Consider the following 25,742-nt stretch of genomic DNA (forward strand, 5'->3'; position numbering starts at 1 on the left):
CAGTGGATTGCTATTTGGTTTGGTTATGGAACAAGAAGGTATAAAAACATATATGCAAAGCTAAAATAAACTCATGCTTTGATAGGAATGGGTTATACCTCCAAAATGGTTGAAAATGGTAGAAGAAACACAAAAGATGGTGACCAAATCTCCCCCCTTTCCTCTCGGCAATTTCCTCTCGGCCCTCTCACTTTCTTTTTCCTTGATTTATTTGTTGTGTAATGTGAAGTGTTTAGGGAATGGATTAAAGAGGTAGTGGTTGTCTCTTGAGTTGTGGAAGTAATGGGGGAAGATAGAGGGGTGGAAAAATGGAGAGTCTCCTCCATGAAGGAGGAAACCGTCGGCCACCTTTGAGGAAGAGGAAGAAGAAAAGCTTTTGGGCTTGGAAATAATTCACTTCTATGTTGTTGGCTCAAATTAATTTATTTTGATTTGGGCTCAATTTAATTGGAAGCCCAAGTTAGAAAAACCCAAAAAAAATACTATTATTTGGTGAATTTAACATAACTAGAATCCAAGCTATTTTGTTATCTCGTTCTTCATAACAAAAAAAATTAAAGTACGGGAAAATCGTACAACTTATATTTGGTGTTGTTCCAAATATAATTCCTTCAACCATTCCTCGATTTACGCACGTCGTCTTCCATAAGAAAATATTCATCTCCACGTATTTCATTCGTCATGCTAAATATAGCAATATCGTCGTCATTCTTTCATAAAAAGTACGGGCGTTACAAGCGACCACTACCATCTCTACTCCAAGTTCCTGGAGATGGTTGTGCCTCTAATCAAGGAAGAGAGGATCACATACGTCTAAGACATAGCCGAAGGCATTGAAAGCGCGCCTGGGGCTCTCTTTGGCTTATACTCCGGTCGCAACGTAGGGAAGCTGTTGGTGGTGGTTGCTCGTGAGTAATTCTGTTTTTACCATCGGAAACAAGGAAGGACTTAAATAAGGCTATAATCATGAATTATAAATATATGATCATGAATTTGATGTATTGTTATTAATTTAAACAGGTAGCACCTCCAATCCTCCATTTCTTATTAATCTCTTCCCTTCACTATTCATGGCTCTCATTATTTCATTTTTTATTTAATATATTTATTATAAAACTTAGTGAAAATACGAGATTTCTGAATTTTAACTTCCATAGACGTCTCTGGTAGGGATGTCAATCGGGTCGGCCCAGCGGGTTTCAGGCCAACCTTGCCCGAGTTATGGGTCACTCAGGTGCGGGTTAATCAAGTAGTGGTTTTTTTCAGGTTATAGAAGTTCAACCCTAACACTAAAAACTCGGGTTTCGGGCTAGCCCAAAGGGTTAATCGGTTTGCTACCGATAAATTTAACATGTGATCAATTAAATAATGTTGAAAATTAGTTATATTTATAAAATGTAAAACATTTAATAATAGTGAATTTGAGATATATGCTTAAATTCAAACATAAACACGATTAAATACTATTGAGATTTATGCAAAATAAAACATAAACATCAAGAAATTTCAAAGCATATTTTAGAATTTTAAATGTTTTTCTTAGTGAATTTGAAGTTTCCAATTTATTTTATCTATTATTATATTAATAAAATTTAGTATATAATTTATATATTTAATATAAAATTAAAAGTTATTTTTTTTAGTTATCTATATTATAAAATAATCAATGAAGTGTCGAATTAGGAGTCAAACAAATCGGGCCAACCCTAATTTTACCCCCGGTGAAGCGCAATTATATTGACTCTTTTGCCCCCCGGTGAGGTCCGTGTTTTCCCTTTTCCTTCACCAAAAAGGCACCGTTGGGAATATTCCGTTTGATTTATGAGGTTTTCAGAATAAAATCTGATTCCTTTATCAAACCCTTCACGTAGTCTTTCGATACAATCTGCGTGTTTCCCTCCATTTTTCATTATGCGTTTTGTTTTGTTTATATTCTAAATTGAAGTGATCTTGACATATAATATCATGAAACTTTCCAAGTATTAGTTTTTCCCAAGAACATTAAAAATTGTCTAAATTATCACAAACTTTACATTTTATTGTTATTTCACAACTCGGCACAAATATGATATTTTCAGAAAAAATCTTATTATACGTGGGCAACCGTGAAGTGTTTATAATATTTTAGATATACGATGAAAAGCTACGTTGAAAATCACAATGATTTAGTAAGTGCCAAGTAAGATAAAAAAATGCGCGGAAGTTGGTTGGATATGGTGATTGACCTGCCATGGGAAATAGTAGTACTAACAAACAAATTAAGTGTAAAGTTTGTTATATTTTAGACCATTTTTTAAGTTATTGGGAAACACTAAGTCTTGGCCTAATTTCGATATTATAATTCAAGAATAATAAATTATTGTGTATCTAACAACATCTCCTGCTGTGACTGAATGCAAAGTATGAGATCGAAATGTGAAATATTCAGTGGCATTACTTTCACTCAAATTCAAAAGTTCTATCCCTTTGACTAGTGTATTCATGCGTCGATTTCTCTTGACTAGGTCATCGAGAATTTTTTTTAATGAATTAAACAATTTTAAGCAAAGAAAATTTCATTGTTTCCTTCGATTTATTCTTCAAAGTAGAAAAAAGAAGTTTCATCTCTTAGTTTCTAGTTTCTAACATCTATAAAAATGGTAATTCTTTATTGAAGCTAACACAAATTATTTTAGATATAAATTAATACACAAATCAATCCTCACCGTCCATTAAATCAAGATCGATAGGACCAAATTGATCAATCACGAGCCACAAGAACAACTTGCTTTCCCACTTTGCGACCAGAAAAGTGTCCAACCAAAGCAGCTGGCGTAGCCTCAATTCCTTCAACAATGAAGTAGTTGAAGACGACGAATCCTTGCATTCGGATTTTCTTTACGATCAAATACATCAAGTTGTGTGTCTGGCTCCTCCTCGTCATACTGCGAGATCGTCCCGCAGGCGGTGATGCGACCGTGGGGTCTAATGTTCGGGAGCACCGAATCGAGCATTTTGCCTCCTACATTTTCGAAATATATGTCGATCCATTCGGGGAAGTACCTAAATAGTAGTGATTAATTTCATACACTTATTAGAGATAACAAAGTACGGGTCGGGGTTGTGCTCATTAGACCGAAAGGGAAATTTTGATCATAAATATATGTTTTTTGTTTATTTATGTGACTAGCCAGGGCCATATGGGCTATATGTATATATATCTTTGGATTGGACCGGCCCGACCCGACCCAATATCTTGTTGGCCCATAATCTATATGGTCAGATCAGTTAATTATATATGTAAAAGAAATTAATTAATTTTGTCACTTTATATATATACCTCTTTATGGCTTCATTCAGGTACGATTCTTCATTGTAGTTGAATGCATCATCAAACCCCAATATGTTCTTCAAAAGGTCAACCTTGAACAAAGTAATATATATAAATAAATTAACTCTAAAAAATATAAAGTAATTACAACCCCAAAAAGAAAATTGCTGCTTCAGTATTAAGATAATTGCTGAGGTTATTTTTATTAATATTTTTTATTAAAGATAATGCTTATTTAATATTTTAAACCTTGAATTAGAGTTGACTTTTGACTGTATGTTATTTATGTTAATTATTACTATTATATTCCATATACATTTAATCACCAACAAATTATGCAAATTCAAATTGAAAAAAGAAGTTGGTGAATGGATTTTTATAAATTAATTTAAAAGAATAATTAAAAGACATTATGTTGTGATCCTGCGCTTCCAACGACATAACACCTAAATAGCTTAGCAAATTGGCCAACAAGCTAACCTACAACTCCTGATGCAGCGGATATAAAGACGAGTTCACCCTTTTTTAAAGAGCAAATCTCGTAAAATCCAACATATGCAGTGATGCCGGCCATACCTTCACAAAATGATCGTCAAAATATGCAGTGATAGACGCATAAAATTTCATTTAAAGATTATTACTTAAGTCTAATACTTTTGTTAGCGATGCGTGTATGATGTGGTTATGTGTTATTATTGTTAACATTTTAAAACACGTATTTCACAATTGATTTATTCTGATTTTGCTTCCGATTAAGATTTTGAGTTTAAAATGGTTTGATATAATTCTATAACCAGAATTCAACCAATGGATTATTTAACTATAAAATTTAACATTATTTTGGTTGATGTCACATTTAATAGTTAAAATGCAAAATCAATTCGAATCAATAGTTTGGTTGCAAAATCAGAACAAATTAATAGTTTGATCTTTTACATGTGAATTTAATAGTTTGGTTGCAAAATAGAACAAATTAATAGTTTGATAATTTACATATGAATTGTAAAGTCTGTGTGCAAAAACTATATTTTGATGAAAGTTTATAAATTTATAGGCAAATTATCCTACAATAATATGCACTAATACGATACATACGGCGGCTAATTTGACAAACAAATTTACCAAGAATTCCAGTGTAATAGGAGAGAGGCACATCTATAGAAGGGATTTATAATAAATGTGATGTATATTAAATTCAACCCTACTTATATTTTTCTTTAGTTTCTTGAACTTTGTTTATAGTTTGGCGTTTTTATATATTAAATTAAGTGAAAGATATGCATTAAAATCCCACTAGTCACGAATAAATATATTATTTTCATACGGTTAATTTTTACCGTGAATTATCCAAGTTTATACATTCAAAATATTATTCTCGATTCTCACATAAAATGTGATTTTCACATTAATCCATAAACACAGATAAAGTGATGTAATTATGTTATGACTATGAAAAAAAAAATACACTAGAACATTTAGTGTCTTAATACCTTCATAAATAACTTTATAGCGCCTAAATTAACAATTTATTAAGCCATAACGTGTAGTTTCTTCATAGCCTCCAATAAATATAGTATAAATTCTCAATTGATCCTTGATTAACACTCTCCTTTTCATTAGCCGTTGCATATCTGCTATTCTTTCTACATCATTGGGTCGAAGACTTGAAGCACAACGACAAAAGCTTGATTCTGGCGGTATTCATGGGTCGGCGGTGGGGTCGGTCGGCCCCCCTCGACCCCAATCGCCATATTAAAATAATAATTTTGTTAATAACTAATGGTTAATTAATCTCATTTTGACTTGATGAATGAGTTAAATATGGATTGACTTGATTAACATGTTAAATATGAATTGAAATATATAGGTTAGGACCAGAACCGAAGACACTTAATTTATTATTATTGTATAGGACAAAATATGTTTTTTAATATACGAGCCTAATTTTGGACTTTAAAATACAAGTACTCTACTAATTATTAATGTATAGGATTAAAATGTTTTTTTAATACAGGAGCCTAATTTTAGACTTTAAAATAAAAGTGCTCTACCTAATTGACAAAATCTATTAATGTATAGGACAAAATATGTTTTTTTTATTATAGGAGCCTAATTTTAGACTTTAAAATACAAGTACTCTATCTAATTGACAAAATTTATTAATGTATAGGACAAAATATGTTTTTTTAATATACAAGCCTAATTTTAGACTTTAAAATACAAGTACTCCACCTAATGGACAAAATCTTTAAACAGTGGATCCAAATATCTTTTGAAATAAATATGCGAGACAAAATTTAAACTTTAGTCAAACTAAATAAATAATAAGTCTAATATTGTGTCGCATTTTTACGAAAAATTGAAAGTATTGAAAACAACTTTACAAATGTTGTGAGTGAATTAGTCAAATGTAGTGAACTTAATACCTAATGACCTGTAAATACAATAAATTTTGCCAGCCATAACCTAAAGTCATAAAAGAAAATACAAACTGAGACTCGTTCAGTTTCCCTTATATGGCCTGGTGGGCCCACGTAATTGGATCTTTTTTCAAGTGTTCAGTGTTGGAGAATTGCGGCTGGTTAGGGGCTTTAGGTGTTAATATTTGTTTTTTAATTAAATGGTTGCGGAAGAAAATACCCCCGCCTATTATATAGTAGAAGGAATATTTTTTTAGTCCACGAACTTTGTCAATGTATCATTTTAGATCAGTGAACTTTAAAAATATCATTTGAAGTCAGTCAACTATGAGTTAATATCAATCGAAATATTTTTTTACTATTTTCAAGTTTTTTAGATGAAAATACCCTCAATACCGGGTACATATTTTTAATAAACTTATCACATACCCATATTTTTTTATACATATTTTTACTACTCCCTCCGTCCCTGAAATTTTGTCACATTTCATTTCCTGCACTCGTTTTGAACAAATGATACTTCCTCCGTCCGCAAAATGTTGTCCATGTTTGACTCGGCATGTGTTTTGAGAAATGTAAAGAAAAGTGAGTGAAAGAAGTTAGTGGAATGTAGGTCCCATATTTATATATTGAATTTATAATAGAATGTGAGTGTAATGAGTTAGTGGAATATGAGAACCATTTACCAAAAAAGTAAAATAATAGCAAAGTGGACAACATTTCACGGACGGACCAAAATGGAAAAACTGGAAAACATTTCACGGACGGAGGGAGTAATATATAATTAATGAAGAAAGGGTAAAGTAAGATAGAGAATAATGTAGATAAGACTCTCTTCTACGTTATTCTCTCTCTTACGTTATTCTCTCTTTTTTACATTATTAAACAGTACATTGCCATTACTCGGTTGATTACATCCATTATATATGTTGTGTTTACGACATCAGACACTAGTACCAAAATATGCTTATGTTAGCAAGAAGTTCCGCATACTGTGTATGGATCAAAACAGACATGGCAACAAGTCATTTTTTTCTCAACCACAATGAGTTATCCAAAAAAAAACATAGTGTTAAAAGTAATATAAATAGCGTTTCCAATGATTATCCGTATGATCAATCCAATTCATTCACGACTTCCTTCTGCCGTGGAGGTATGCTTTTTATACAGGTAATGAACTCGGTGGGGGTCTGTCGACAGTAGAGGTGGTCGACTTTCTTTCCCCTCGACTTCCTCTTCTCTTTGTCTTCATGAGACGTACTAGCCTCGGCCCCTTGCTGTTCAGCCAATCTCTCCCTGAACTTTTGGGCAATTGCACGTGGAAGAACATCATCCACTACTTCGTCAATATCCAACCTTGGCTGCTTCGCTGCTGTCCAAAAATTAGTAATGTATCGCATTAATGCACAACACTATCTGTATAATGTACAAATGTAATCAAATAATGCACCAATGAATTAATGTATCGCATTTGTGCATTAATGTATCGCATTAATGCACAACACTAATTGTATAATGTACAAAGATAATCAAATAATGCACCTGAATTAAAACTAAAATCATAATGTACACCAGTCCCTACAATAATGTACATATAGCAACAAATAATGCACAAATGAAAATAATAATGTACATATAGCATCTGACTTAATCAGATGGATGTAGCTTCAATCTAAAAAATAATGCACAGAACTACATACAATAATGTATACATTTCAGCAACTAATGCACGACATAATATAACATTCACTAAACCAAAATCCATAATGTATACCAAGTAATGCACAAACGAATGTTATACCAATAACAAATTTTGTTAACAACTCCCTACAGTACTGAACAAATAGGATCAAATAATGCACAGATGATAACAACATTCACTCATTTACAGGCTTTTTATCAAACTGATTTATATAGTTTCAAACAAAAACATAATGCACAACAATTCATACAATAATGTACACATTGCATCAAACAATGCACAAATAAATACAAGATACACTTAATTACAGGCTGTCCAAAATCGCCCAAAAATTACCTGCAGTCTGGGTTGGTTGGCTTCTGAAGGGCCTTCCTCGTTTCGTCATACTGGATCTGTGACACAATCCAAAAATCAAATCGGGATACAATCTTCTCTCTAAAATCGCCCAATACACAATTGTAAACCAGTTATTAACTACAAACTTCAATAATGAACAGAACCCTAGCACAAATGAACCCAATTTTACGATTTACGAAAAATTGACCAAAACAAGTGCGAAAAACTTGAAACTATTTGGTAGAAAACAATGAATCTACGATTAGGTGGTGTGTCGTCGGTGATAATCGCCGCTTAACAGTGTGTCGTCGGTGATAATCGGCTATTAATAACAAATTGAAGCATAAAAACCCTACCTTGATGTCTACTTGAACCGGAAGTCGCGCGCCAAGGGAGTACGTTTTCTCGACAGTGAAACGGCATCGGAGGCTGGAAAAAACGACGAAAATCAACTTTTGGGTTTGATTTTGGTGGCTGGTAGTGGCGGCTAGGGTTTGGAAATGAGTGGAAATTGGGGGAGACGATGTTGAATCGTGGGTTTGAGGAGTGAGACAGTTGGAGTGAGAGAGAGTGTGAGTAGATGGAAGGTCTATGAAAATCTCGCTTAAATCTCGCTCCTTCCGTTTTAATTCATGGTTGCTTTACAATTTTACCCATATAATGCACAGAATGAACCTAATAATGCAACACGGGATGATTTTGTGAGGCTTCATCTAGTCCGTCCATCATACTAATCTAATGGTTGATATTAAGAAGGAAATAAACACGAAGGGGGCAATAGGACCCTAATGCTCCCCTATATATATATATATATATATAAGGATAGAGTCCCATTATTCACAAATCCAGTCTTAAAGACCCAACCGCAGAACCATACTAAATTAGGGTTTTAAGATCTAGTGTTTCCTGAAGGAGATACACAAATTTATAAATTATTTTCGCCTTCATCACGAGCCTATTTTAATTCATCCGAAGGCAAATAAGTCATACTAACATGTTACGAAGATTTAACTTCATTCCAGAATTTATTACTTCATTCCAGAATTTATTACTTCATTCCAGTATGTTTTTACTTCATTCCAATAGGATTATTACTTCATTCCAGTACGTAAATGTGGTTTCGCCGTCGCATACCATTCTCTCTCTTCACAATGTCTATCAGCACCGCCACAACACTGATATGGTGTAATAAACACATGGAATGATGTAATAAAATTTGAACGAAGTTTATGTAGAAGCATTTGAAGTCCTACTGGAATGAAGTAAAAACCTTATCCAATGAAGTAATAACGTTTATAAATGAAGTAATAAACCCACTTAAATAAATTGTATTTTTTAAAGTGAATAAAGTAAAATTCTAGGTCAATGACTTCAAATGAAGCATATGTTGAATCATTTCAAAACCTACTGAAAGCAAGAAAAACATGTTGTAGTTTCAAGGTATTATGTACGGAGTGAAGTAATAAACCTAATACAATGAAACAAAATGGGCTTGTAATGAAGACCGAAAAAAATTTACACAGCAGTACATCTCATCAAAGAACTAGATCTAATGGCCCTAATTTGGTCTCTAGTTCGGTCTTTAAAATTGGTTTGACATTGATCACAACTCTATATATATCTATAAATATATATATAGGTGTGTGTGTGTATGTGAATGTAAATACTAAATATGGGGTGTTACAATAATTGATCTATGTCCGTAGGTGAAATAATTCTGCGACACGTTCTACCATCACATCACACTAATAAAAATATGAAACATCTATGTCAATAATAATTCCGCTGGTGGATAACTTCGACCTGAGCTCGATTAGGATGGTTCTGTCAGGGGCAGCGCCACTGGGGAAGGATCTGGAAGTCGCAGACGGTTTTGGACAGGTGAAAAGTGAAAAATAACTTATATACCTAACTTCATTTTTCATGTCCTTTAAATGATCATTTAATACCGGAAACACTAAATTCAATTTAATTACTCCCTATATTTGTGTAGAGATTATAAGAATCATACAACTAATTGATTTACTTTATTTTACTCTAAATTCAGTGTTAGGAAAATTAGTTGGGTATGTGGAGGAATGTGAAGTTACGTCGAATTAATTTGTCATTACTCCTTATTGATCTATTGCATATATAACTAATCGATTTAAATCCTTATTATGGTACCACTTGCATCTAATACTTTGTCAATTTTGATTTATAGTATAACTAAATGCACGGTTCCTAGAGAGATATTGAACCAAATTTTCAACAAATTCAACATTTATTTATTGAACAATAGAATGGCATACTAAATTTGATTTCATTTTATTTAACCCTTTTTTTATAGTGATGCTCTCGTCTTAGTCCGATAATTTCAATAAATTGTTTAATTAATTATAGAATGATTGTCAATGTCTGCAAATGCTACCACATAACATGCATGTTAAAAATTTGTACACGAAGTTATGTACTAGCCATGTATAATAATAATATTATCATAATTTCTAACCTTTTTTTATTCTAGGTAGGTTAGATAGACCACGAGGAATTCAAAGATATTAGACAAAAATAATAAATTCATGGGCTAACTAATAAACATAAATTTCCTACCCCGTTTGTCCATTATTCTAGGTGGGTTAGATAGACCACAAGGAATTCATGATATTGGACAAAAATAATAAATTCATGGGCTGACTAATAAACATAAATTTCCTTGCATGTTTGTCCATACTATATTTTTTCATAAGTAATATTTAGTTATATTATAATTCAAAATTGACAAAGTATTAGATGCAAATGGTACCATGATAAATATTCGAATCGATTAAATATATATGCATCACATCAATAAGGAGTAATGACAAATTAATCCGACCTAACTTCACATTCCTCCACCTACCCAACTAATTTTCCTGACACTAAATTTAGAGTAAAATAAAGTAAATCAATTAGTAGTATAATTCTTATAATCTCAACACAAATATAGGGAGTAATTGAATTGAATTGAATTTAGTGTTTCGGGTATTAAATAATCATTTGAAGGACATGAAAATTGAAGTTAGGTATATTAGTTATTTTTTACTTTTCACCTGTCCAAAAACCACATGCGACACACGGCTGAGCAGAGCCGCTTCCAGCTCCTTCCTAGAGGCGCCGCCTCTGGCATATCCATCCTAATCGAGCTCAGGTCGAAGTTATCCACCAGTGGAATTATTAGTGACGTAGATGTTTCATATTTTTATTAGTAAATTCTATGTAATTTAAGATTGAAATGGTGTTGCATATATTAATATCACTGAATTTTTCATGATAATAAAACAGTCATTTCCAGCCTTAATTCAACGGGCCCTTGCCCATTAAACGAGTCACAGAGAAAATTTAACCAACAAATCAAATTCTACATTGGGCCATTAAATGCACTATGAATGCCCCTATTTACCAATTCAACCACACCCATATTTTATAAATAATAACCCTCTCAGTCTCAACTCATCTTTGTAGTGCATAGACATCTCATCCGCCACAATCAGAAATCCAAGATGTACGGAACAATGTTTGCTGAGATGACGGTTGACGTACCGGCAACCGAAGCATGGAAGCTCTACAGCAGTCTCCTCTTGGTATTTTGACGTGTTTTGTGAGAAATGTGTAAATTTGAGCCTAAAAAGATAGCTTAAAGTCGAAGATGAAAATCTGGAGCATTCAACCCGCCCAGCGGACCGCTGGCGGCCAACGACCGCTGAACAAGCCGCGGTCCGCTTCGAGAATGTTGTGCTGAAAAGACTAGTTCAAGACATAATTGTAACACCCCAAATCAAAATTTGCCTATAAATTTTCATGTCAGTGCATATTATTATAGAATAATTTGCCTATATATTTATAAATTTTCATCAAATTATAGTTTTTGCATACCGACTTTACAATTCACATGTAAATTATCAAACTATTAATTTGTTCTATTTTGCAACCAAACTATTAAATTCACATGTAAACGATCAAACTCTTACTTTATTCTTTGGTGAGGCTCGGAACGACGGATCAGATTAATCAAGGTTTTATGGAAGATAACCGAACCCGGTGGATCAGTTAGCAAATTGTCGTTACTACTTGATCAAGTCAATCCTCAAACCGACTCACGCAAAGAAAATATTTATAACTCCCAAAGACTCGCACTACTTTAACTACTGGATTTATGCTAGGCAGAATTTAAACTAACTACTTGATTAAACCACGGAACAGTAAATCATTTTAACATTCATTATAACTAGGCACTTGGAACAATATTTAAAGGCGAGAAATTAAACTGTGACAGTGAACTTGAAGATCCGAAAACAAAAGAACTTTGATTCCAGAATAGATCTCGTCCAAAGCGAAATATAAAGCGAAAACTAGCTACGAAATTGAAAGAACATAAAGCGAGTAAAGGCCGAGCAATTCTCGGTCGGAAACTGGAAACAGCGCCGGACAGAACTGAAGCCTCTGTCGCACTGAATCACTTACCTTTCACTAAAATTCTAAACTAAGCTAGCTAAGAACTGGAACGAAAGTTAACTAAACTAAGATAAAACTAAAAACTAACTAGAAAGCGGATAAAGTCCTCTCTATTGTGGTGTCGCAGCCTCTATTTATAGGCAACCTTTGGTCGAATAAGCTAGCGAAGAACTGGAACGAAAGTTAACTAAACTAAGCTAAAACTAAGAGCTATCCTCCAGCAGGGATAACAACCTTGTCGGCGAATATTCGCTTTCTTCCAGGACCGCGCGTCTCTTTGGTCGACACGTATTCCTCCTTCTAGAAGACAGTGGTCCCTTCATAGCAGGATGGTGTCCTTTGTATCCGCACGTGTCTTCTTCTCTTTGCCAATGGTCCCCGCCTAACTGCTTGATCACTCCCCTTGATCAATCTCCCTGATTTCTTGGCCTTTTGCGTCCTTTGTGCCGACTTGATCAGTTTAGCCTTGATGTCTTGGTCAAGCTGCATTCCTGCACTTTTAACACTTGTTTTGCGCAATAAACAGATCAAGTGGCGTACTTTTTACCCTTTAAACCGATGCATGAAATGAGCCTTATCAAACTGCTCACACTTAAAACATACTTGTCCTCAAGTATAAAAGACAATAAAAGAAAAAGATAAGGCAAGTTTCAAGCACGGTTTACTCATCTCAAGAAAGAAAGGAAAAAAGAAAGACTTAAAAACACATATTTACATAGATGCATTAGACCGAATAAACTTCCAACAATCATACCCGAGGTCGAGGTCAATCCATTTGCCAGCAGCTTATGTTTCTTCTCTCCGCATATACTTGATCAAGTCGTCAGTTTGTCAAGATCGCTGCATATGAACTCGTCCTCGAGGGATTGGATGCAGTGGAAAAAGGGTTAGGCAACGGCTCAGAAAGCACAAATCTAGGACAACTTCTCTCACTTAGACCAGACAATGGGCTAAGTGTGAGATAGTGCAATCAGTCAAAACATGCCAATAGGAACAACAAAATATAGACGAAAACGTAGTTCAAGCAGTGGACTAAGTGTGAAAAGCAGAATAAAAACATCAATATATACAAACCAAAGTAAAAACTAGAATTAAAATTGTTTGGAAAGTTATAAGCTTGAGATAAGGGGGTGATACTATTGTTTCCGAGAGGGTTGATCGGGGGATGCCAAAGGTGGCCAGGTTGATGATGGACGTCGAGGGGGATGAGAGCTTGTAGAGGGAGTTGGTTGCCTGGTAAGGGTATTTTGGCGGATAGCCTCCAGAATTTTGGCCAAAGCGACCAGCTGAGCATGTGAGTTCTCCATCAGTTGCGTAAGCGTTTGCTCAATGCGGAGCAAACTTTCGCGGTCAGTGTGTGCAGCCTCTTCTGGCTCTGTCCTCTCAATGGGTACCATGTTCAGGTCGGCCCTCTGTCTTTCTGGGTTCGCCGGACGATCAGCCGTTCTTCTGGTTTCCTCCTGCTACGTTTCCTGCCTGCTCTCTTGCTGCCTCTCCTGCCTTGCTTGTGAGTAGAAGCGCAGTCTCCTGCCGGGTAGTCGCTCTAGTACCTGTATTCTCACAAGGAAATCTAGGTCAAATAACTCTGGGTTTGGGCAGCGGTCGGGTAGCTCTACACCTTCTTGGAACACCAGAGTCCAATTGCGTCGGAGGTAGGCTCCGAGGAGGTGGCAAATGTTGAGGTGGCGGGAAGAGCGAGCGGCAATCTGATTCATCGAGTGGGTAATCCAGTAGCCAAGGTGCACCTTCCTTTGCTCCCTCATGCACCACATGAAGTAGAGCTCAGCCACAGTAATGATAGCCATCGTGTTGGCTTGAACGTGGAGGTTGCACCCGAGGTATACTTGGGCGAGTCGGAGGGCTGGATCCGCTATGTATGTTCCTCTGGACTCAGAGGCTTTAAAGTCTGGGGCACGACCGTTGCACAGGGCTTGCCTGACGGCCTGCTGCTCAAAATCCGGTTACCTTTGAGGAAGACCAATGTCACGGCCGAACCACTCCTCTCTGGTGACCTGGGCTTCTGTGTAGAGTCCCATCCTTACGGAGAACTCGTTAAGGCTCATCTTTTGCCCATGGCCGAACACCCTAAAAGAGATGCTCCATGCCTCCAAGTCTGTGCTTCCGGTAAATCGGAAGGATGTGAAAAATTCCTTGGCCAGGGCCTCCGGTATGAAGGTATCCTCAATATCCAGCAACCATTCGAAACCAATGCCCGTAATATACTGGGCAAATCTCTCCTCAACCTTGATCCTCTCCAGGGTTGGCTGATGGAGTTTCTTACCAGCTTTCAGCCGCTTCTGGGGAGTTACCCTCTGGGTGACCTCCTTCTGCCACCATCTGCTGGAGGAGGCTCGTGGTCAATACCACAGTCTGTTTGAAGAGGTCGGCGGTGGGGGGGTACTATAGGCCTTCCTTGTCGCCTACGGGATGTTCGGGCCCATCGAAGTTCCCTGCTCTCAGCATCACTGCCTAACTCGTTTTCTCGTGGCAGTGGGGAAGTCGGGTGCCCTGCATCAGCAATAATAATGCCCTGGTTGGCAGGGCGGCTACGCTTAGGAGGAGGAGGAACTATCTCCTTCCCTTTTCTTTTCATTTCTCTCTCCCTCCTCATATATCTGTCCCCGACAGCCTCTCTCGCATCCCACGCGCCTCCGATCCTTTGACCTATTGGCGGCACCTCCTCATCTTCGTTAATGAGGTACCGTCTGACGTGAGGCCCTGTATTTCTGCCTCCGCCCGCGCCGTCTGTTCGTCTGCCCTGGCCTTCATGGCGTCTGCTTCTTCCATAAGCTGGTTCGTTGCTACGCGGCGTGTTCTTCATCGGAACCCACGCCACCATCGTCTTCACCTGGCCGCCTTGCTGCCGCCGAGCACCACCAACCGCAAACTGCTGCCTCGATCTGCGTGCGGTCAAACTGTAGGGGTCTCGACCGCCGCCAAGGCTGCGCGCCCAGCCGCCTGTTCGCCGCCAGCCGGGAGTCGTCGGGAGAACTGCTGCCACCGCTGCCGCGAGAGACAGCGGCTGTCGCCGCCCAGCCATCCGCCGCGGCTGCCGCTGCTTCGAGTGCAGCAGCCGTCCGCCGCCCAGCCAGCCTTCCGCCACCGCCACCGTCGCTTAGATCTGCTCGCGGCCGAGCCTGCTAGGGTTTCGGCCGCCGCCTAGGCCTCCATCTCGTCGGCTTCGTCTTCGTCTTGTTTTATCCATTGTATTACATTTCATTGTATTCTAACTATTACATATGTTTACAATACAAGGAAAAACAAATCTAATCTACCACGGTCAACCCCCGTGGGTTTACAATAAAACGAAGAACATCAAGATTCAACATTCACGCAATATCACAAGCATAAAAACAATCATCCATCACATTTTTCAAATATGTAGATCTACACGAGTGGAACACTATTGACATAGATCTAGAAAAAACTATCATATATCTACAATATTCTTAATCAAGAATATTCTTGTAGATCTAGAATATTCCATTTAATATAGATCTAGAATATGTTCTATAGATCTTGGAATACTCTATTGTAGATCAAGACATTCCTCATCAATTTTGAATAAAATTCATAGATCTAGAATGTTCTTTAGCCGATCTAGAGTATTCACTTATAGATCTAAAATATTCTTCATTGATCCATGTAATTTTGAAAAAACAAGATTAAATCCACATAATCAGAGCCTAAAAGCATGGCTCTGATACCAATTGTTGGGAAAATCGTAGCGGAAATTACAAATTAAATAAATCCACAAAAGAATCTATTTAGGAGATTATGTGGACCGATTCAATTTCATGATTATGTAGAGACATATTATTGCGCAATTAATCACATAACTTTGAATTAAATTATGTCATTGAATACTTACAATAATGATTCTCCAAAGAATCAAAGTGGCTCGCTACTTCTCCATGTGTAGATCTTGATACTTCAATGTGATTGCAAGACCAAGGATCTTTTAACCTATGACCCAACTCTAGATCTAAATTCCTTGTGGGAGGAATCTCTTAGAAATGTAGGGATCTCGAAGAAGAAGACAAGAACGCCAAGAACACACAAAAGACAATTTTCGACTTCCCTATAGAGAGAGGGGGCCGAAAATATGATGTGTGGAGGCTAGGGTTTCACTCTTGTGATGTGTGTTTTTGTCAAGCCTCCTTCATCCCTTTATATTGAGTTTTTGTGGGCTAGGTTAGGGATCTATGGGGCTTGGATTGGGTCTCCCTCATTGGACCTTCTTTACTAATAAAATAATAACCCATAATTCAATATAAGGCCAATGGAATATTTCTTGTGCCACTATCGAAGAAATATTGACCGTCCATCCAATCCGTGATTACAAGCAATCCGAGTTAACCTCTTTAATATATTATTTCCCGTGTCTAAGACTTTCTATTTCCATTAATTAATTTGTAGTCTGCTATGGACTTTAAATTAATCAATATCTTTTATTTCCAAGAGTTTGTCTAGTAAGAGAAGTATATTAAAATATACTTTGCCTTTTCTATTATTCTTGGTTAAAATCCAAACCGATCGAGTTTCAGAATAATAGAACTTTTCTCGAACACCTATTGGGGATATAGTCATACCACGCGGGCACACGATTCACTGTAATAATAAAACTGACACCATACTAGTTATCAATTACTACTACCCAAGATATCAGGAATATTGGGTTACGAAAAACCTGCACCTACTGGTAAGTCAAAGCAGCGTATGATCGAATAACGTGTGTCCTATATTATTACAAAGATTAAGAAATGCTAAATCTCCAAGACATCGTCTTACAGTAGATACTTTCAATGCTATACCACACCAGTGTCACTAGTCATTCTCAAGGTAAAGACGACTTTCGGATGGACACTGCAACCTTTCGCGATAGGTATCCAAAGCCTATCTAGGTTGTGAAAAAGTTTTACTTCTACAAGGTACCAGCTGGGCCACCTACTGTGATGACCTGTTCCACGACCCAACCTTTAATGTAGAAGACTTAGACTGATTTTACTCTCCGGCGCTTTAATTATATAATTTAATATATAATTAAATACGGTCAATACCCATTAAAGTAAAATACACAATGTGAAGAAAACATTTATTATTCTCATTAAATGAGGAGAGTTTACAATATACAAGCAATTTATCAAAATCGGCGCCTCCTCCTTCTCATTCACTTGTCTCGATTTTCGTGCCTAGCACGTGGGAGAATTAGGGTTTTGAAATTGAAATCGAAATCAAAAACAAAAAAAAAATTCGAAACTAGGGTTTCGAAAAACCCTAGTTGATCACCCACTGTGAATCACAACGGAGGAGCAGCTGGGGGGGCGGCGGCCGGCGCTGGTCGTCGTCCAGTGGGTAGCTCGGGTCCAGTGGGAGCAGCGGTGGGCGGCGGTGGCGGCAGGCGGCGCGGCTGTTGGAAACGCGTCAGATCTATTAATAGATCCGACGACGTGGGTCGCTGGCGCCTGCTGCGGCGGCTGGTCGACGTACGTGGCGGCTCCAGGAGGTGTTGAAGGCGGCGGTTCAGGCAGGCGGAGGTGCTGGCGGCGTGTCGGGTCTGTCTCGGCGGATCTGGCGGCGTATGCTGTCGGTAACTCTCTGCGGCAGCTGACCTTCATCCGCAGCGACGCCAAACGACGTTTTCAGGCCGTGGCGGCGGTGGCAGCGGTGACTCCGGACGCCGGTCGTCGGACGGAGCAGTTCCCGACCAGGGGAGGCGGTGGCCAGAGGCTGCTGCAGCGGCCCCAGCGGCCGCAAGTGCCGAAACCCTAGCTAGGGTTTGAGCGCGCGTTTCGTCTCATCTCGTTGATTCGTTTCTTAACTCACAAGTAATTTATAATTGTGGTTTAAAATCCTAAACCTAGAATAATTCAATAACTTGTGGAAATTAGAATGATTCTCTAATTAAATCAAGATTCTAATTTAAAAGAGAATAATTGCCTTCTTTAAAATTGCCAATTGAATAATTTGGTAAATAATTGATTTAATTTTTTAATTAGTTGATTTTGATGGATTATTTCCATCTAGATAATATCATGGTAATTAACATAAGGAAATTCAATTTTAATTTATCTAATTTTTGGCTTCTCCTTAATAAGATGGAAATTTAAAGAATATTATCTCTAGATGCTTTCATGTTTTATTTTAAGATTTAATTGAAAAATTGTCTACATTTTAATTGGTATGTTATGGAATTATTTCCTAGATATATACCTAAGTAAAAGACACAAGTTTTTCAATTATATGATCCCTTAAAATTTTTCGAAAATTACACTAATAAGAATTAGATGGATTTTAATTGAAATTTAATTCCTAGTTTGAATTATATCTTTAATTTTGATGAAGGTGAATTTTGTTTCATCTCGACAACGTCAATTTAGTTAAAGAAGTTAGAAATTCATTTAGCATTATCATGCTACTAAAATCCTATATTATTAATGTGTGAAGTGATTAATTGGATTTTAATTGGAATTCAATTCCTAGTTTAAAATTTGAATTTTTATCTTTAATTTTGATGTAGGTGAATTTTGTTTCATCTAGATAACATCGAATTGTCTTAAAGATATGAAAAATTCATAGAGCATTAATCTTGCTATTAAAATCCTTAGTAATCCACAAAGTTGAAAGTTCTCTTTAATCTTTGATGAAGGTGAAATTTGTTTCATCTAGAAAACATCGTTATAAGTTAAAGATGTAATAAATTTTTTCTAATCATGAAAGCTAAGAGAACTTTAATTCTCGAATTTAATTGGTGTGTTTTAAATGGATTTAGTCTTTATTGGATAAGTGCGGATTTATGTATCCAAGTGGGCATTTTAAATTAAGACTTAGCTAATCTTTTATGATATACACCTAGATATAATTTTTAGGATAATGATTGATTAATTCTATCTAGGTAAATCCTAATAGTAATTAAAGGTAATTCTAATAATCAAGATACGTTATTTTAACTAATAATGTATGATTGTTTAAGATTGGACTTAAAGTCTAGATAATCTTGTTTATGTGAAGGTAGAATTTTGTTTCTATCTATATTTATTTAAGATGCTTAATTAAATGATCAAGTTTCGTCATTATGGTTATGTGAACCTTTTATAAGTATGTTTACATGTTTTTAATGATGATTGATGGATATTTAATTGGAATTATGATTTTATTTGTTAAAATCTAGCTTTAACTCATGCATCGCCTATGTACTTATTGCTTTGCATGCATAGATAGTACATATTTAATTATGCTTTGAATGTGGATGCCTACCTAATCTACTTAAGTGATAATTAAACTATTAAAACCACCAACACAAAAATATGAAGCGATAATTACAACACGTTTGTATATAGCCTCCATAAAATTGATCTAAGTATGAAGTAGTGACCGGTCTGTCTTTACGGGAGGAACATTACCAGTTTGTATGTTTAGATTTCTCTAGATAAAGGTTATTAAAATCGTAAAATTAGTTTTCAGTAATATCGCGACTGGTCTTTACCGGAGCAATATTGCTGCGAAATTATAAGGATTGTATTTTAATAATGCTTAGAGGGAACTATAGGAGGAGGTGCTTGTCCGGTCCGACCTTTCTTTAGAGGAGTTCACGCACAAGTAAAGAATCCTTAGTGCTTAATTTTATGGTTATACGCTTTAGCAGTGTTAGTCAGCCATGCCATTCTTATGGTCTCTGGACTATCTGTCGACACTGTGGCCAGTAAAAATTATGGATTTCTTGCATGAATATGACACAACTTCCTCGTTGAAGAACGTTTGTGCTTGATTTTTGTTGATGTAAAATGGATAAATTGTTTTGTGGTTATTTGCAATTCTTTGAAATTTTACATGTTTATATTATTGGTGTTTTGTTCTCAGCTTGAACGAGAGATGTTTACTACTTGGGAAGTTTATAGTGCGATCTTTAAATCAAAGGAACGCGATTCTGATTCTTATTTGGATTGGAAAAGGAGACTTGACATTGATCAGTTGGCTCGTGATTTGAAATTAGTCCTCAGTAAGAATCACCCCTCTGCTTATTACATATCAGACAAGGAAAAGGATGCTTATGATCGATGGGATACCGCGAGCGGTCATGTCAAGAAGTTTTTGTTGGCTTTGGTTGGCAATGCTCTTGGCTGGATTGACAAGCCCGACAGGTGGATTGAAGAACCTAAATGATTTGATGAAATGTCCACCAAGTGTCTCATGAGATCGGTGGTGAACATTTTGAGGAGAACTGTCTTGAAGGAGAACCAAAACATTATTGACTACGTCGTGGAAATGGTTGACGGTTTTGATAGACTCGAGGTGTTGGTGGGAAAATAGGCCCAGAAACCCAACTCCTCATGATCCTCGACGGACTTCCAAAGAGCTTTGAGAAAGTAAGGAAAGAGATAATGGACAAGTTTTGGCCAACATCTCTTCTAGTACTCTCTAGCAAGCTCATTGAGACACAAGTCCAGATAAGGAAGATGGAGGGTGGGATGGTCAATAACTCCACTGACCTAAGACGCAAGTCTGACATGGCAGAGAGTTCGACCCAAACCAATGTGATTAGGAGGAAGACGTGATCTCAATCTAGCTATGACATTTATGTTTTGAACAATGAGAGTCTTATTTTGCTTTATTTACATTGTTGAATTTTTGAGGTTTTTGATATTTATACATTGTTTGGTTTTGATATCATATGGATTTTTGATATGGAATTATATTCCTGGATTATCAATTGTGTTTTTGGATTATCAATATCATTTTATAATGCTTGCATTATTAGATAAATGAAGTTTTGACTATCCGAATATTTATGACATCAAGTGTAACATGGTTTTAATATCAAAATGTTTACTTGTGGATATATTTGCTGATTCAATTATTAAGAAGTTTACTTCTAGTAATGTTGGTTATTAAGTTTCTTTAATCCTTAAGTCCTTTGAACCATTATTTTGTCGATGAGTCAATAGAACATTTATGTTCGACATGGATTCAATACAAAATAAAGTGATCTTATGATCGCGTTTGTACAAATGAAGGTGTAAGAAAAATAATCACAATAATTGATTACAAGACAAGTAAATTTGAAGTTTTATTTATTTTGTTGTGAAAATGATAATTAAAATAGTCACTTTTCGGTTTTTCTGCTTTGGTTGTCTTGTAAACTTCAAGGAAAAGGGAAAACACGGACCTCACCGGGGGGCAAAAGAGTCAATATAATTGCGCTTCACCGGGGGTAAAATTAGGGTTGGCCCGATTTGTTTGACTCCTAATTCAACACTTCATTGATTATTTTATAATATAGATAACTAAAAAAAATAACTTTCAACTTTATATTAAATATATAAATTATATACTAAATTTTATTAATATAATAATAGATAAAATAAATTGGAAACTTCAAATTCACTAAGAAAAACATTTAAAATTTTAAAATATGCTTTGAAATTTCTTGATGTTTATGTTTTATTTTGCATAAATCTCAATAGTATTTAATCGTGTTTATGTTTGAATTTAAGCATATATCTCGAATTCAATATTATTAAATGTTTTACATTTTATAAATATAACTAATTTTCAACATTATTTGATTGATCACATGTTAAATTTATCGGTAGCAAACCGATTAACCCGTTGGGCTAGCCCGAAACCCGAGTTTTTAGGGTTAGGGTTGAACTTCTATAACCTGAAAAAACCACTACTTGATTAGCCCGCACCTGAGTGACCCATAACTCGGGCAAGGTTGGCCTGAAACCCGCTGGGCCGACCCGATTGACATCCCTACCAGAGACGTCTATGGAAGTTAAAATTCAGAAATCTCGTATTTTGACTAAGTTTTATAATAAATATATTAAATAGAAAATGAAATAATGAGAGTCATGAATAGTGAAGGGAAGACATAAATAAGAAATGGAGGATTGGAGGTGCTACCTGTTTAAATTAATAACAATACATCAAATTCATGATCATATATTTATAATTCATGATTATACCCTTATTTAAGTCCTTCCTTGTTTCCGATGGTAAAAACAGAATTACTCACGAGCAACCAACACCAACAGCTTCCCTACGTTGCGACCGGAGTATAAGCTAAAGAGAGCCCCAGGCGCGCTTTCAATGCCTTCGGCTATGTCTTCGACGTATGTGATCTTCTCTTCCTTGATTAGAGGCACAACCATCTCCAGGAACTTGGGGTAGAGATGGTAGTGGTCGCTAGTGAAAAATCCTTCCATACGGACCCGTTTTACTATTGCGTTAATCAAATTGTGAACGCCTTCGGGCTGCTCAAGGCTGTTGTATTGGGAGATCATCCCACAAAGCGCAACACGGCCGTTGAGTCTCATGTTGTTTAGCACCGCTTCGAGCATCTTCCCTCCCACGTTGTCAAAGTAGATGTCGATGCCATCGGGGAAGTACCTAATTAACAACAACACAAATTTGTGAGTATTATCTACATAACGATAAATTGCCGGAAAAACTATAAAATTTGGTCAAATTCTTTCAAAAAACTAACCAAAAAAATTATATATTTGGATTTGTTATCCACAGTCGTGGGATGATTGTGAACTGATCCATACTTGGTGGTTTTCTCAGCTGATTTACCAAACTTCAAGGTTTTTTGCTAGTTTTTATGAAATTTGTGTTGAATACAAAAGGATTCTTTTGTTATATAAGAACATAAATATGTGTATTGTGTGTTAAATTACTAACTATTCTTCAATGTTAAATAAGTATACACATTTTTATAGCAATGATAGAACCTCTTCAACGCTGCATTATAGTCTTGCTCTTCTTTGTAGTTGAATGCTCCGTCAAACCCGAATTTGTTCTTCAAGAGATCGACCTTCATCAATGTAAAAGCCGACTTGTTCATCAAATGTGAAACATAAACTTGCCACAGAAGAAAAATAGCACATAAATCGACTACCAATCTAGCCAACAATCTAATAAGTTTTCGATAAGCCATTAGATTCTGACCTTTTCTTTGTTCCCCGCACTCCCAACAACGTAACACCCTGCGATCTTTGCAAACTGACCAACGAGCTGACCAACTGCTCCGGATGCAGTAGAGACATACACAGTTTCCCCCTTTATGGGATAGCAAAACTTGAAAAACCCAACATAAGCTGTCATGGCGGGCATGCCTAAAATGATAACGCGAAACACGTTGATTTTCAGTCTCAAGTTCGTACATCTCCAACTGTTGTTTTTCAGAAACTATCAAGATAAACGTTACAAATCCAGCATTTCCCAATCTATTAATTCAAGCTTATATAGTTCATCAACAGCTCGTTTTCGTTAACAGTTTAACTGCATACATAACTTCTGCAGAATCACAAACAACTAGTTCTAGATCAGACAAATAGCACTAGGAAGCAGGAATCAAGCGTTAAATTTGAAGTCGATAATCACAAGGGGCTCGAGAAACTCACCAAGAATCCCTGTATAATAAGAGAGGGGCAAATCTTTATCTTGAACCTTAAACAATTGGTCTGGATCTTTAATAAGGCTATACTCCTCTCAGCCAGTAAACCCCCAAACTAGCTCGCCCGTCTTGAAATTGGATGAGACGAATCCAGTACTTTCGACACTCCAAATCCATAAATAGGCTGTCACCAGAAAAAGGTCAACCAACACAAAAAAGATGCAACCAACATTGCATCAATGGAAAGATAACATTTTTTATTTCTTTCCCCAAAATCTCAAACTATTCATCAAACAAGACCTCTGCAGAAACATCAAAAAGACATAACAAACATTTTATCAATAGAAAGATACAGTTTATATTTTTCTCCCCAAAATCTCAAACTTTTCATCAAACGAAAAAATACTACTGTTATATTCCAATGAGATCATCTACACAATATTGTATTATAAGTCTATTTTTTTAATAAAATAAAAAATTAAGGGCCCCAATTTAAATCAAGACATGTATAACAAATTCTATTCCAACCAGAAGAAAAATTTAAGTTAAAAAAACTAAACTTACAGAATAAAAACTAAACATACAGAATCCAGCGTGAAAGAAGGTAAATCGAGCTCCTGATTCTTCATGAGGCTTAGAATAAAAGGATCGACGGATAAGTAGAGATTCTTCACCAAAACGGCGTCGTCGCAACCGCTGGGAATTTTGATCTGAATTTTGGAAGTTCTCAGCGACATATCGGATTCTTTCACAGATGTTTTGACATAGTTGCTGAGTATCACTTGCTTGTTGCTAATTTCCTCACCCATTTTACTGTTAATTCTGGTGGAATTCTGGTGTTCAACTTCATTGTTTTATATCTGAAAATCCCTAGAAAAGCTCTTGGCTAATGGAGTAGAAGTTTTGGGTTGTGTGTAGTAGCGGCGCCTCTGCTAGGTGAGAATCATAGTGAGCTCTAATATTCTATGGAGGGACATCTTTTTTTTATATTATTTTAGATCCGTGAACTTTAAAAATATAATATGAGATCCGGTTTGTGGGTATTTTCATCCAAAAAACTTGAAAATAGTAAAAAAATATTTCGATTGATATTAACTCATAGTTGACAGACTTCAAATGATATTTTTAAAGTTCACGGATCTAAAATGATACATTGACAAAGTTCGTGGACTAAAAAAAATATTCCTTCTTCTCAATAATAGGCGGGGGTATTTTCTTCAGCAACCATTTAATTAAAAAACAAATATTAACACCTAAAGCCCCTAACCAGCCGCAATTCTCCAACACTGAACACTTGAAAAAAGATCCAATTACGTGGGCCCACCAGGCCATGTAAGGGAAACTGAACGAGTCTCAGTTTGTATTTTCTTTTATGACTTTAGGTTATGGCTGGCAAAATTTATTGTATTTATAGGTCATTAGGTATTAAGTTCACTACATTTGACTAATTCACGCACAACATTTGTAAAGTTGTTTTCAATACTTTCAATTTTTCGTAAAAATGCGACACAATATTAGACTTATTATTTATTTAGTTTGACTAAAGTTTAAATTTTGTCTCGCATATTTATTTAAAAAGATATTTTGATCCACAGTTTAAAGATTCTGTCCATTTAGTAGAGTACTTGTATTTTAAAGTCTAAAATTAGGCTTGTATATTAAAAAAAACATATTTTGTCATATACATTAATAAATTTTGTCAATTAGATAGAGTACTTGTATTTTAAAGTCTAAAATTAGCCTCCTATATTAAAAAAAACATTTTTATCCTATACATTAATAATTAGTAGAGTACTTGTATTTTAAAGTCCAAAATTAGGCTCGTATATTAAAAAAAACATATTTTATCCTATACATTAATAATTAGTAGAGTACTTGTATTTTAAAGTCCAAAATTAGGCTCATATATTAAAAAAACATATTTTGTCATATAGAATAATAATCAATTAAGTGTCTTCGCTTCTTGTCCTAACCTATATATTTCAATTCATATTTAACATGTTAATCAAGTCAATCCATATTTAACTCATTCATCAAGTCAAAATGAGATTAATTAACCATTAATTATTAACAAAATTAGTATTTTAATATGGCCAAGAC

The 25,742-nt window shown here is 35.8% G+C and overlaps 2 pseudogenes; both read right to left on the minus strand.

Moving 5' to 3' along the window:
• Positions 1–2,686: 2,686 nt before the first annotated feature.
• LOC121767093 lies at positions 2,687–7,130 on the minus strand (annotated as a pseudogene).
• A 14,986-nt stretch (positions 7,131–22,116) lies between these two features.
• Positions 22,117–24,466, minus strand: LOC121767205 (annotated as a pseudogene).
• Between the last annotated feature and the right edge of the window lie 1,276 nt (positions 24,467–25,742).

This window comes from Salvia splendens, chromosome 15 (assembly GCF_004379255.2).
Source record: "Salvia splendens isolate huo1 chromosome 15, SspV2, whole genome shotgun sequence".
Lineage (NCBI taxonomy): Eukaryota > Viridiplantae > Streptophyta > Magnoliopsida > Lamiales > Lamiaceae > Salvia > Salvia splendens.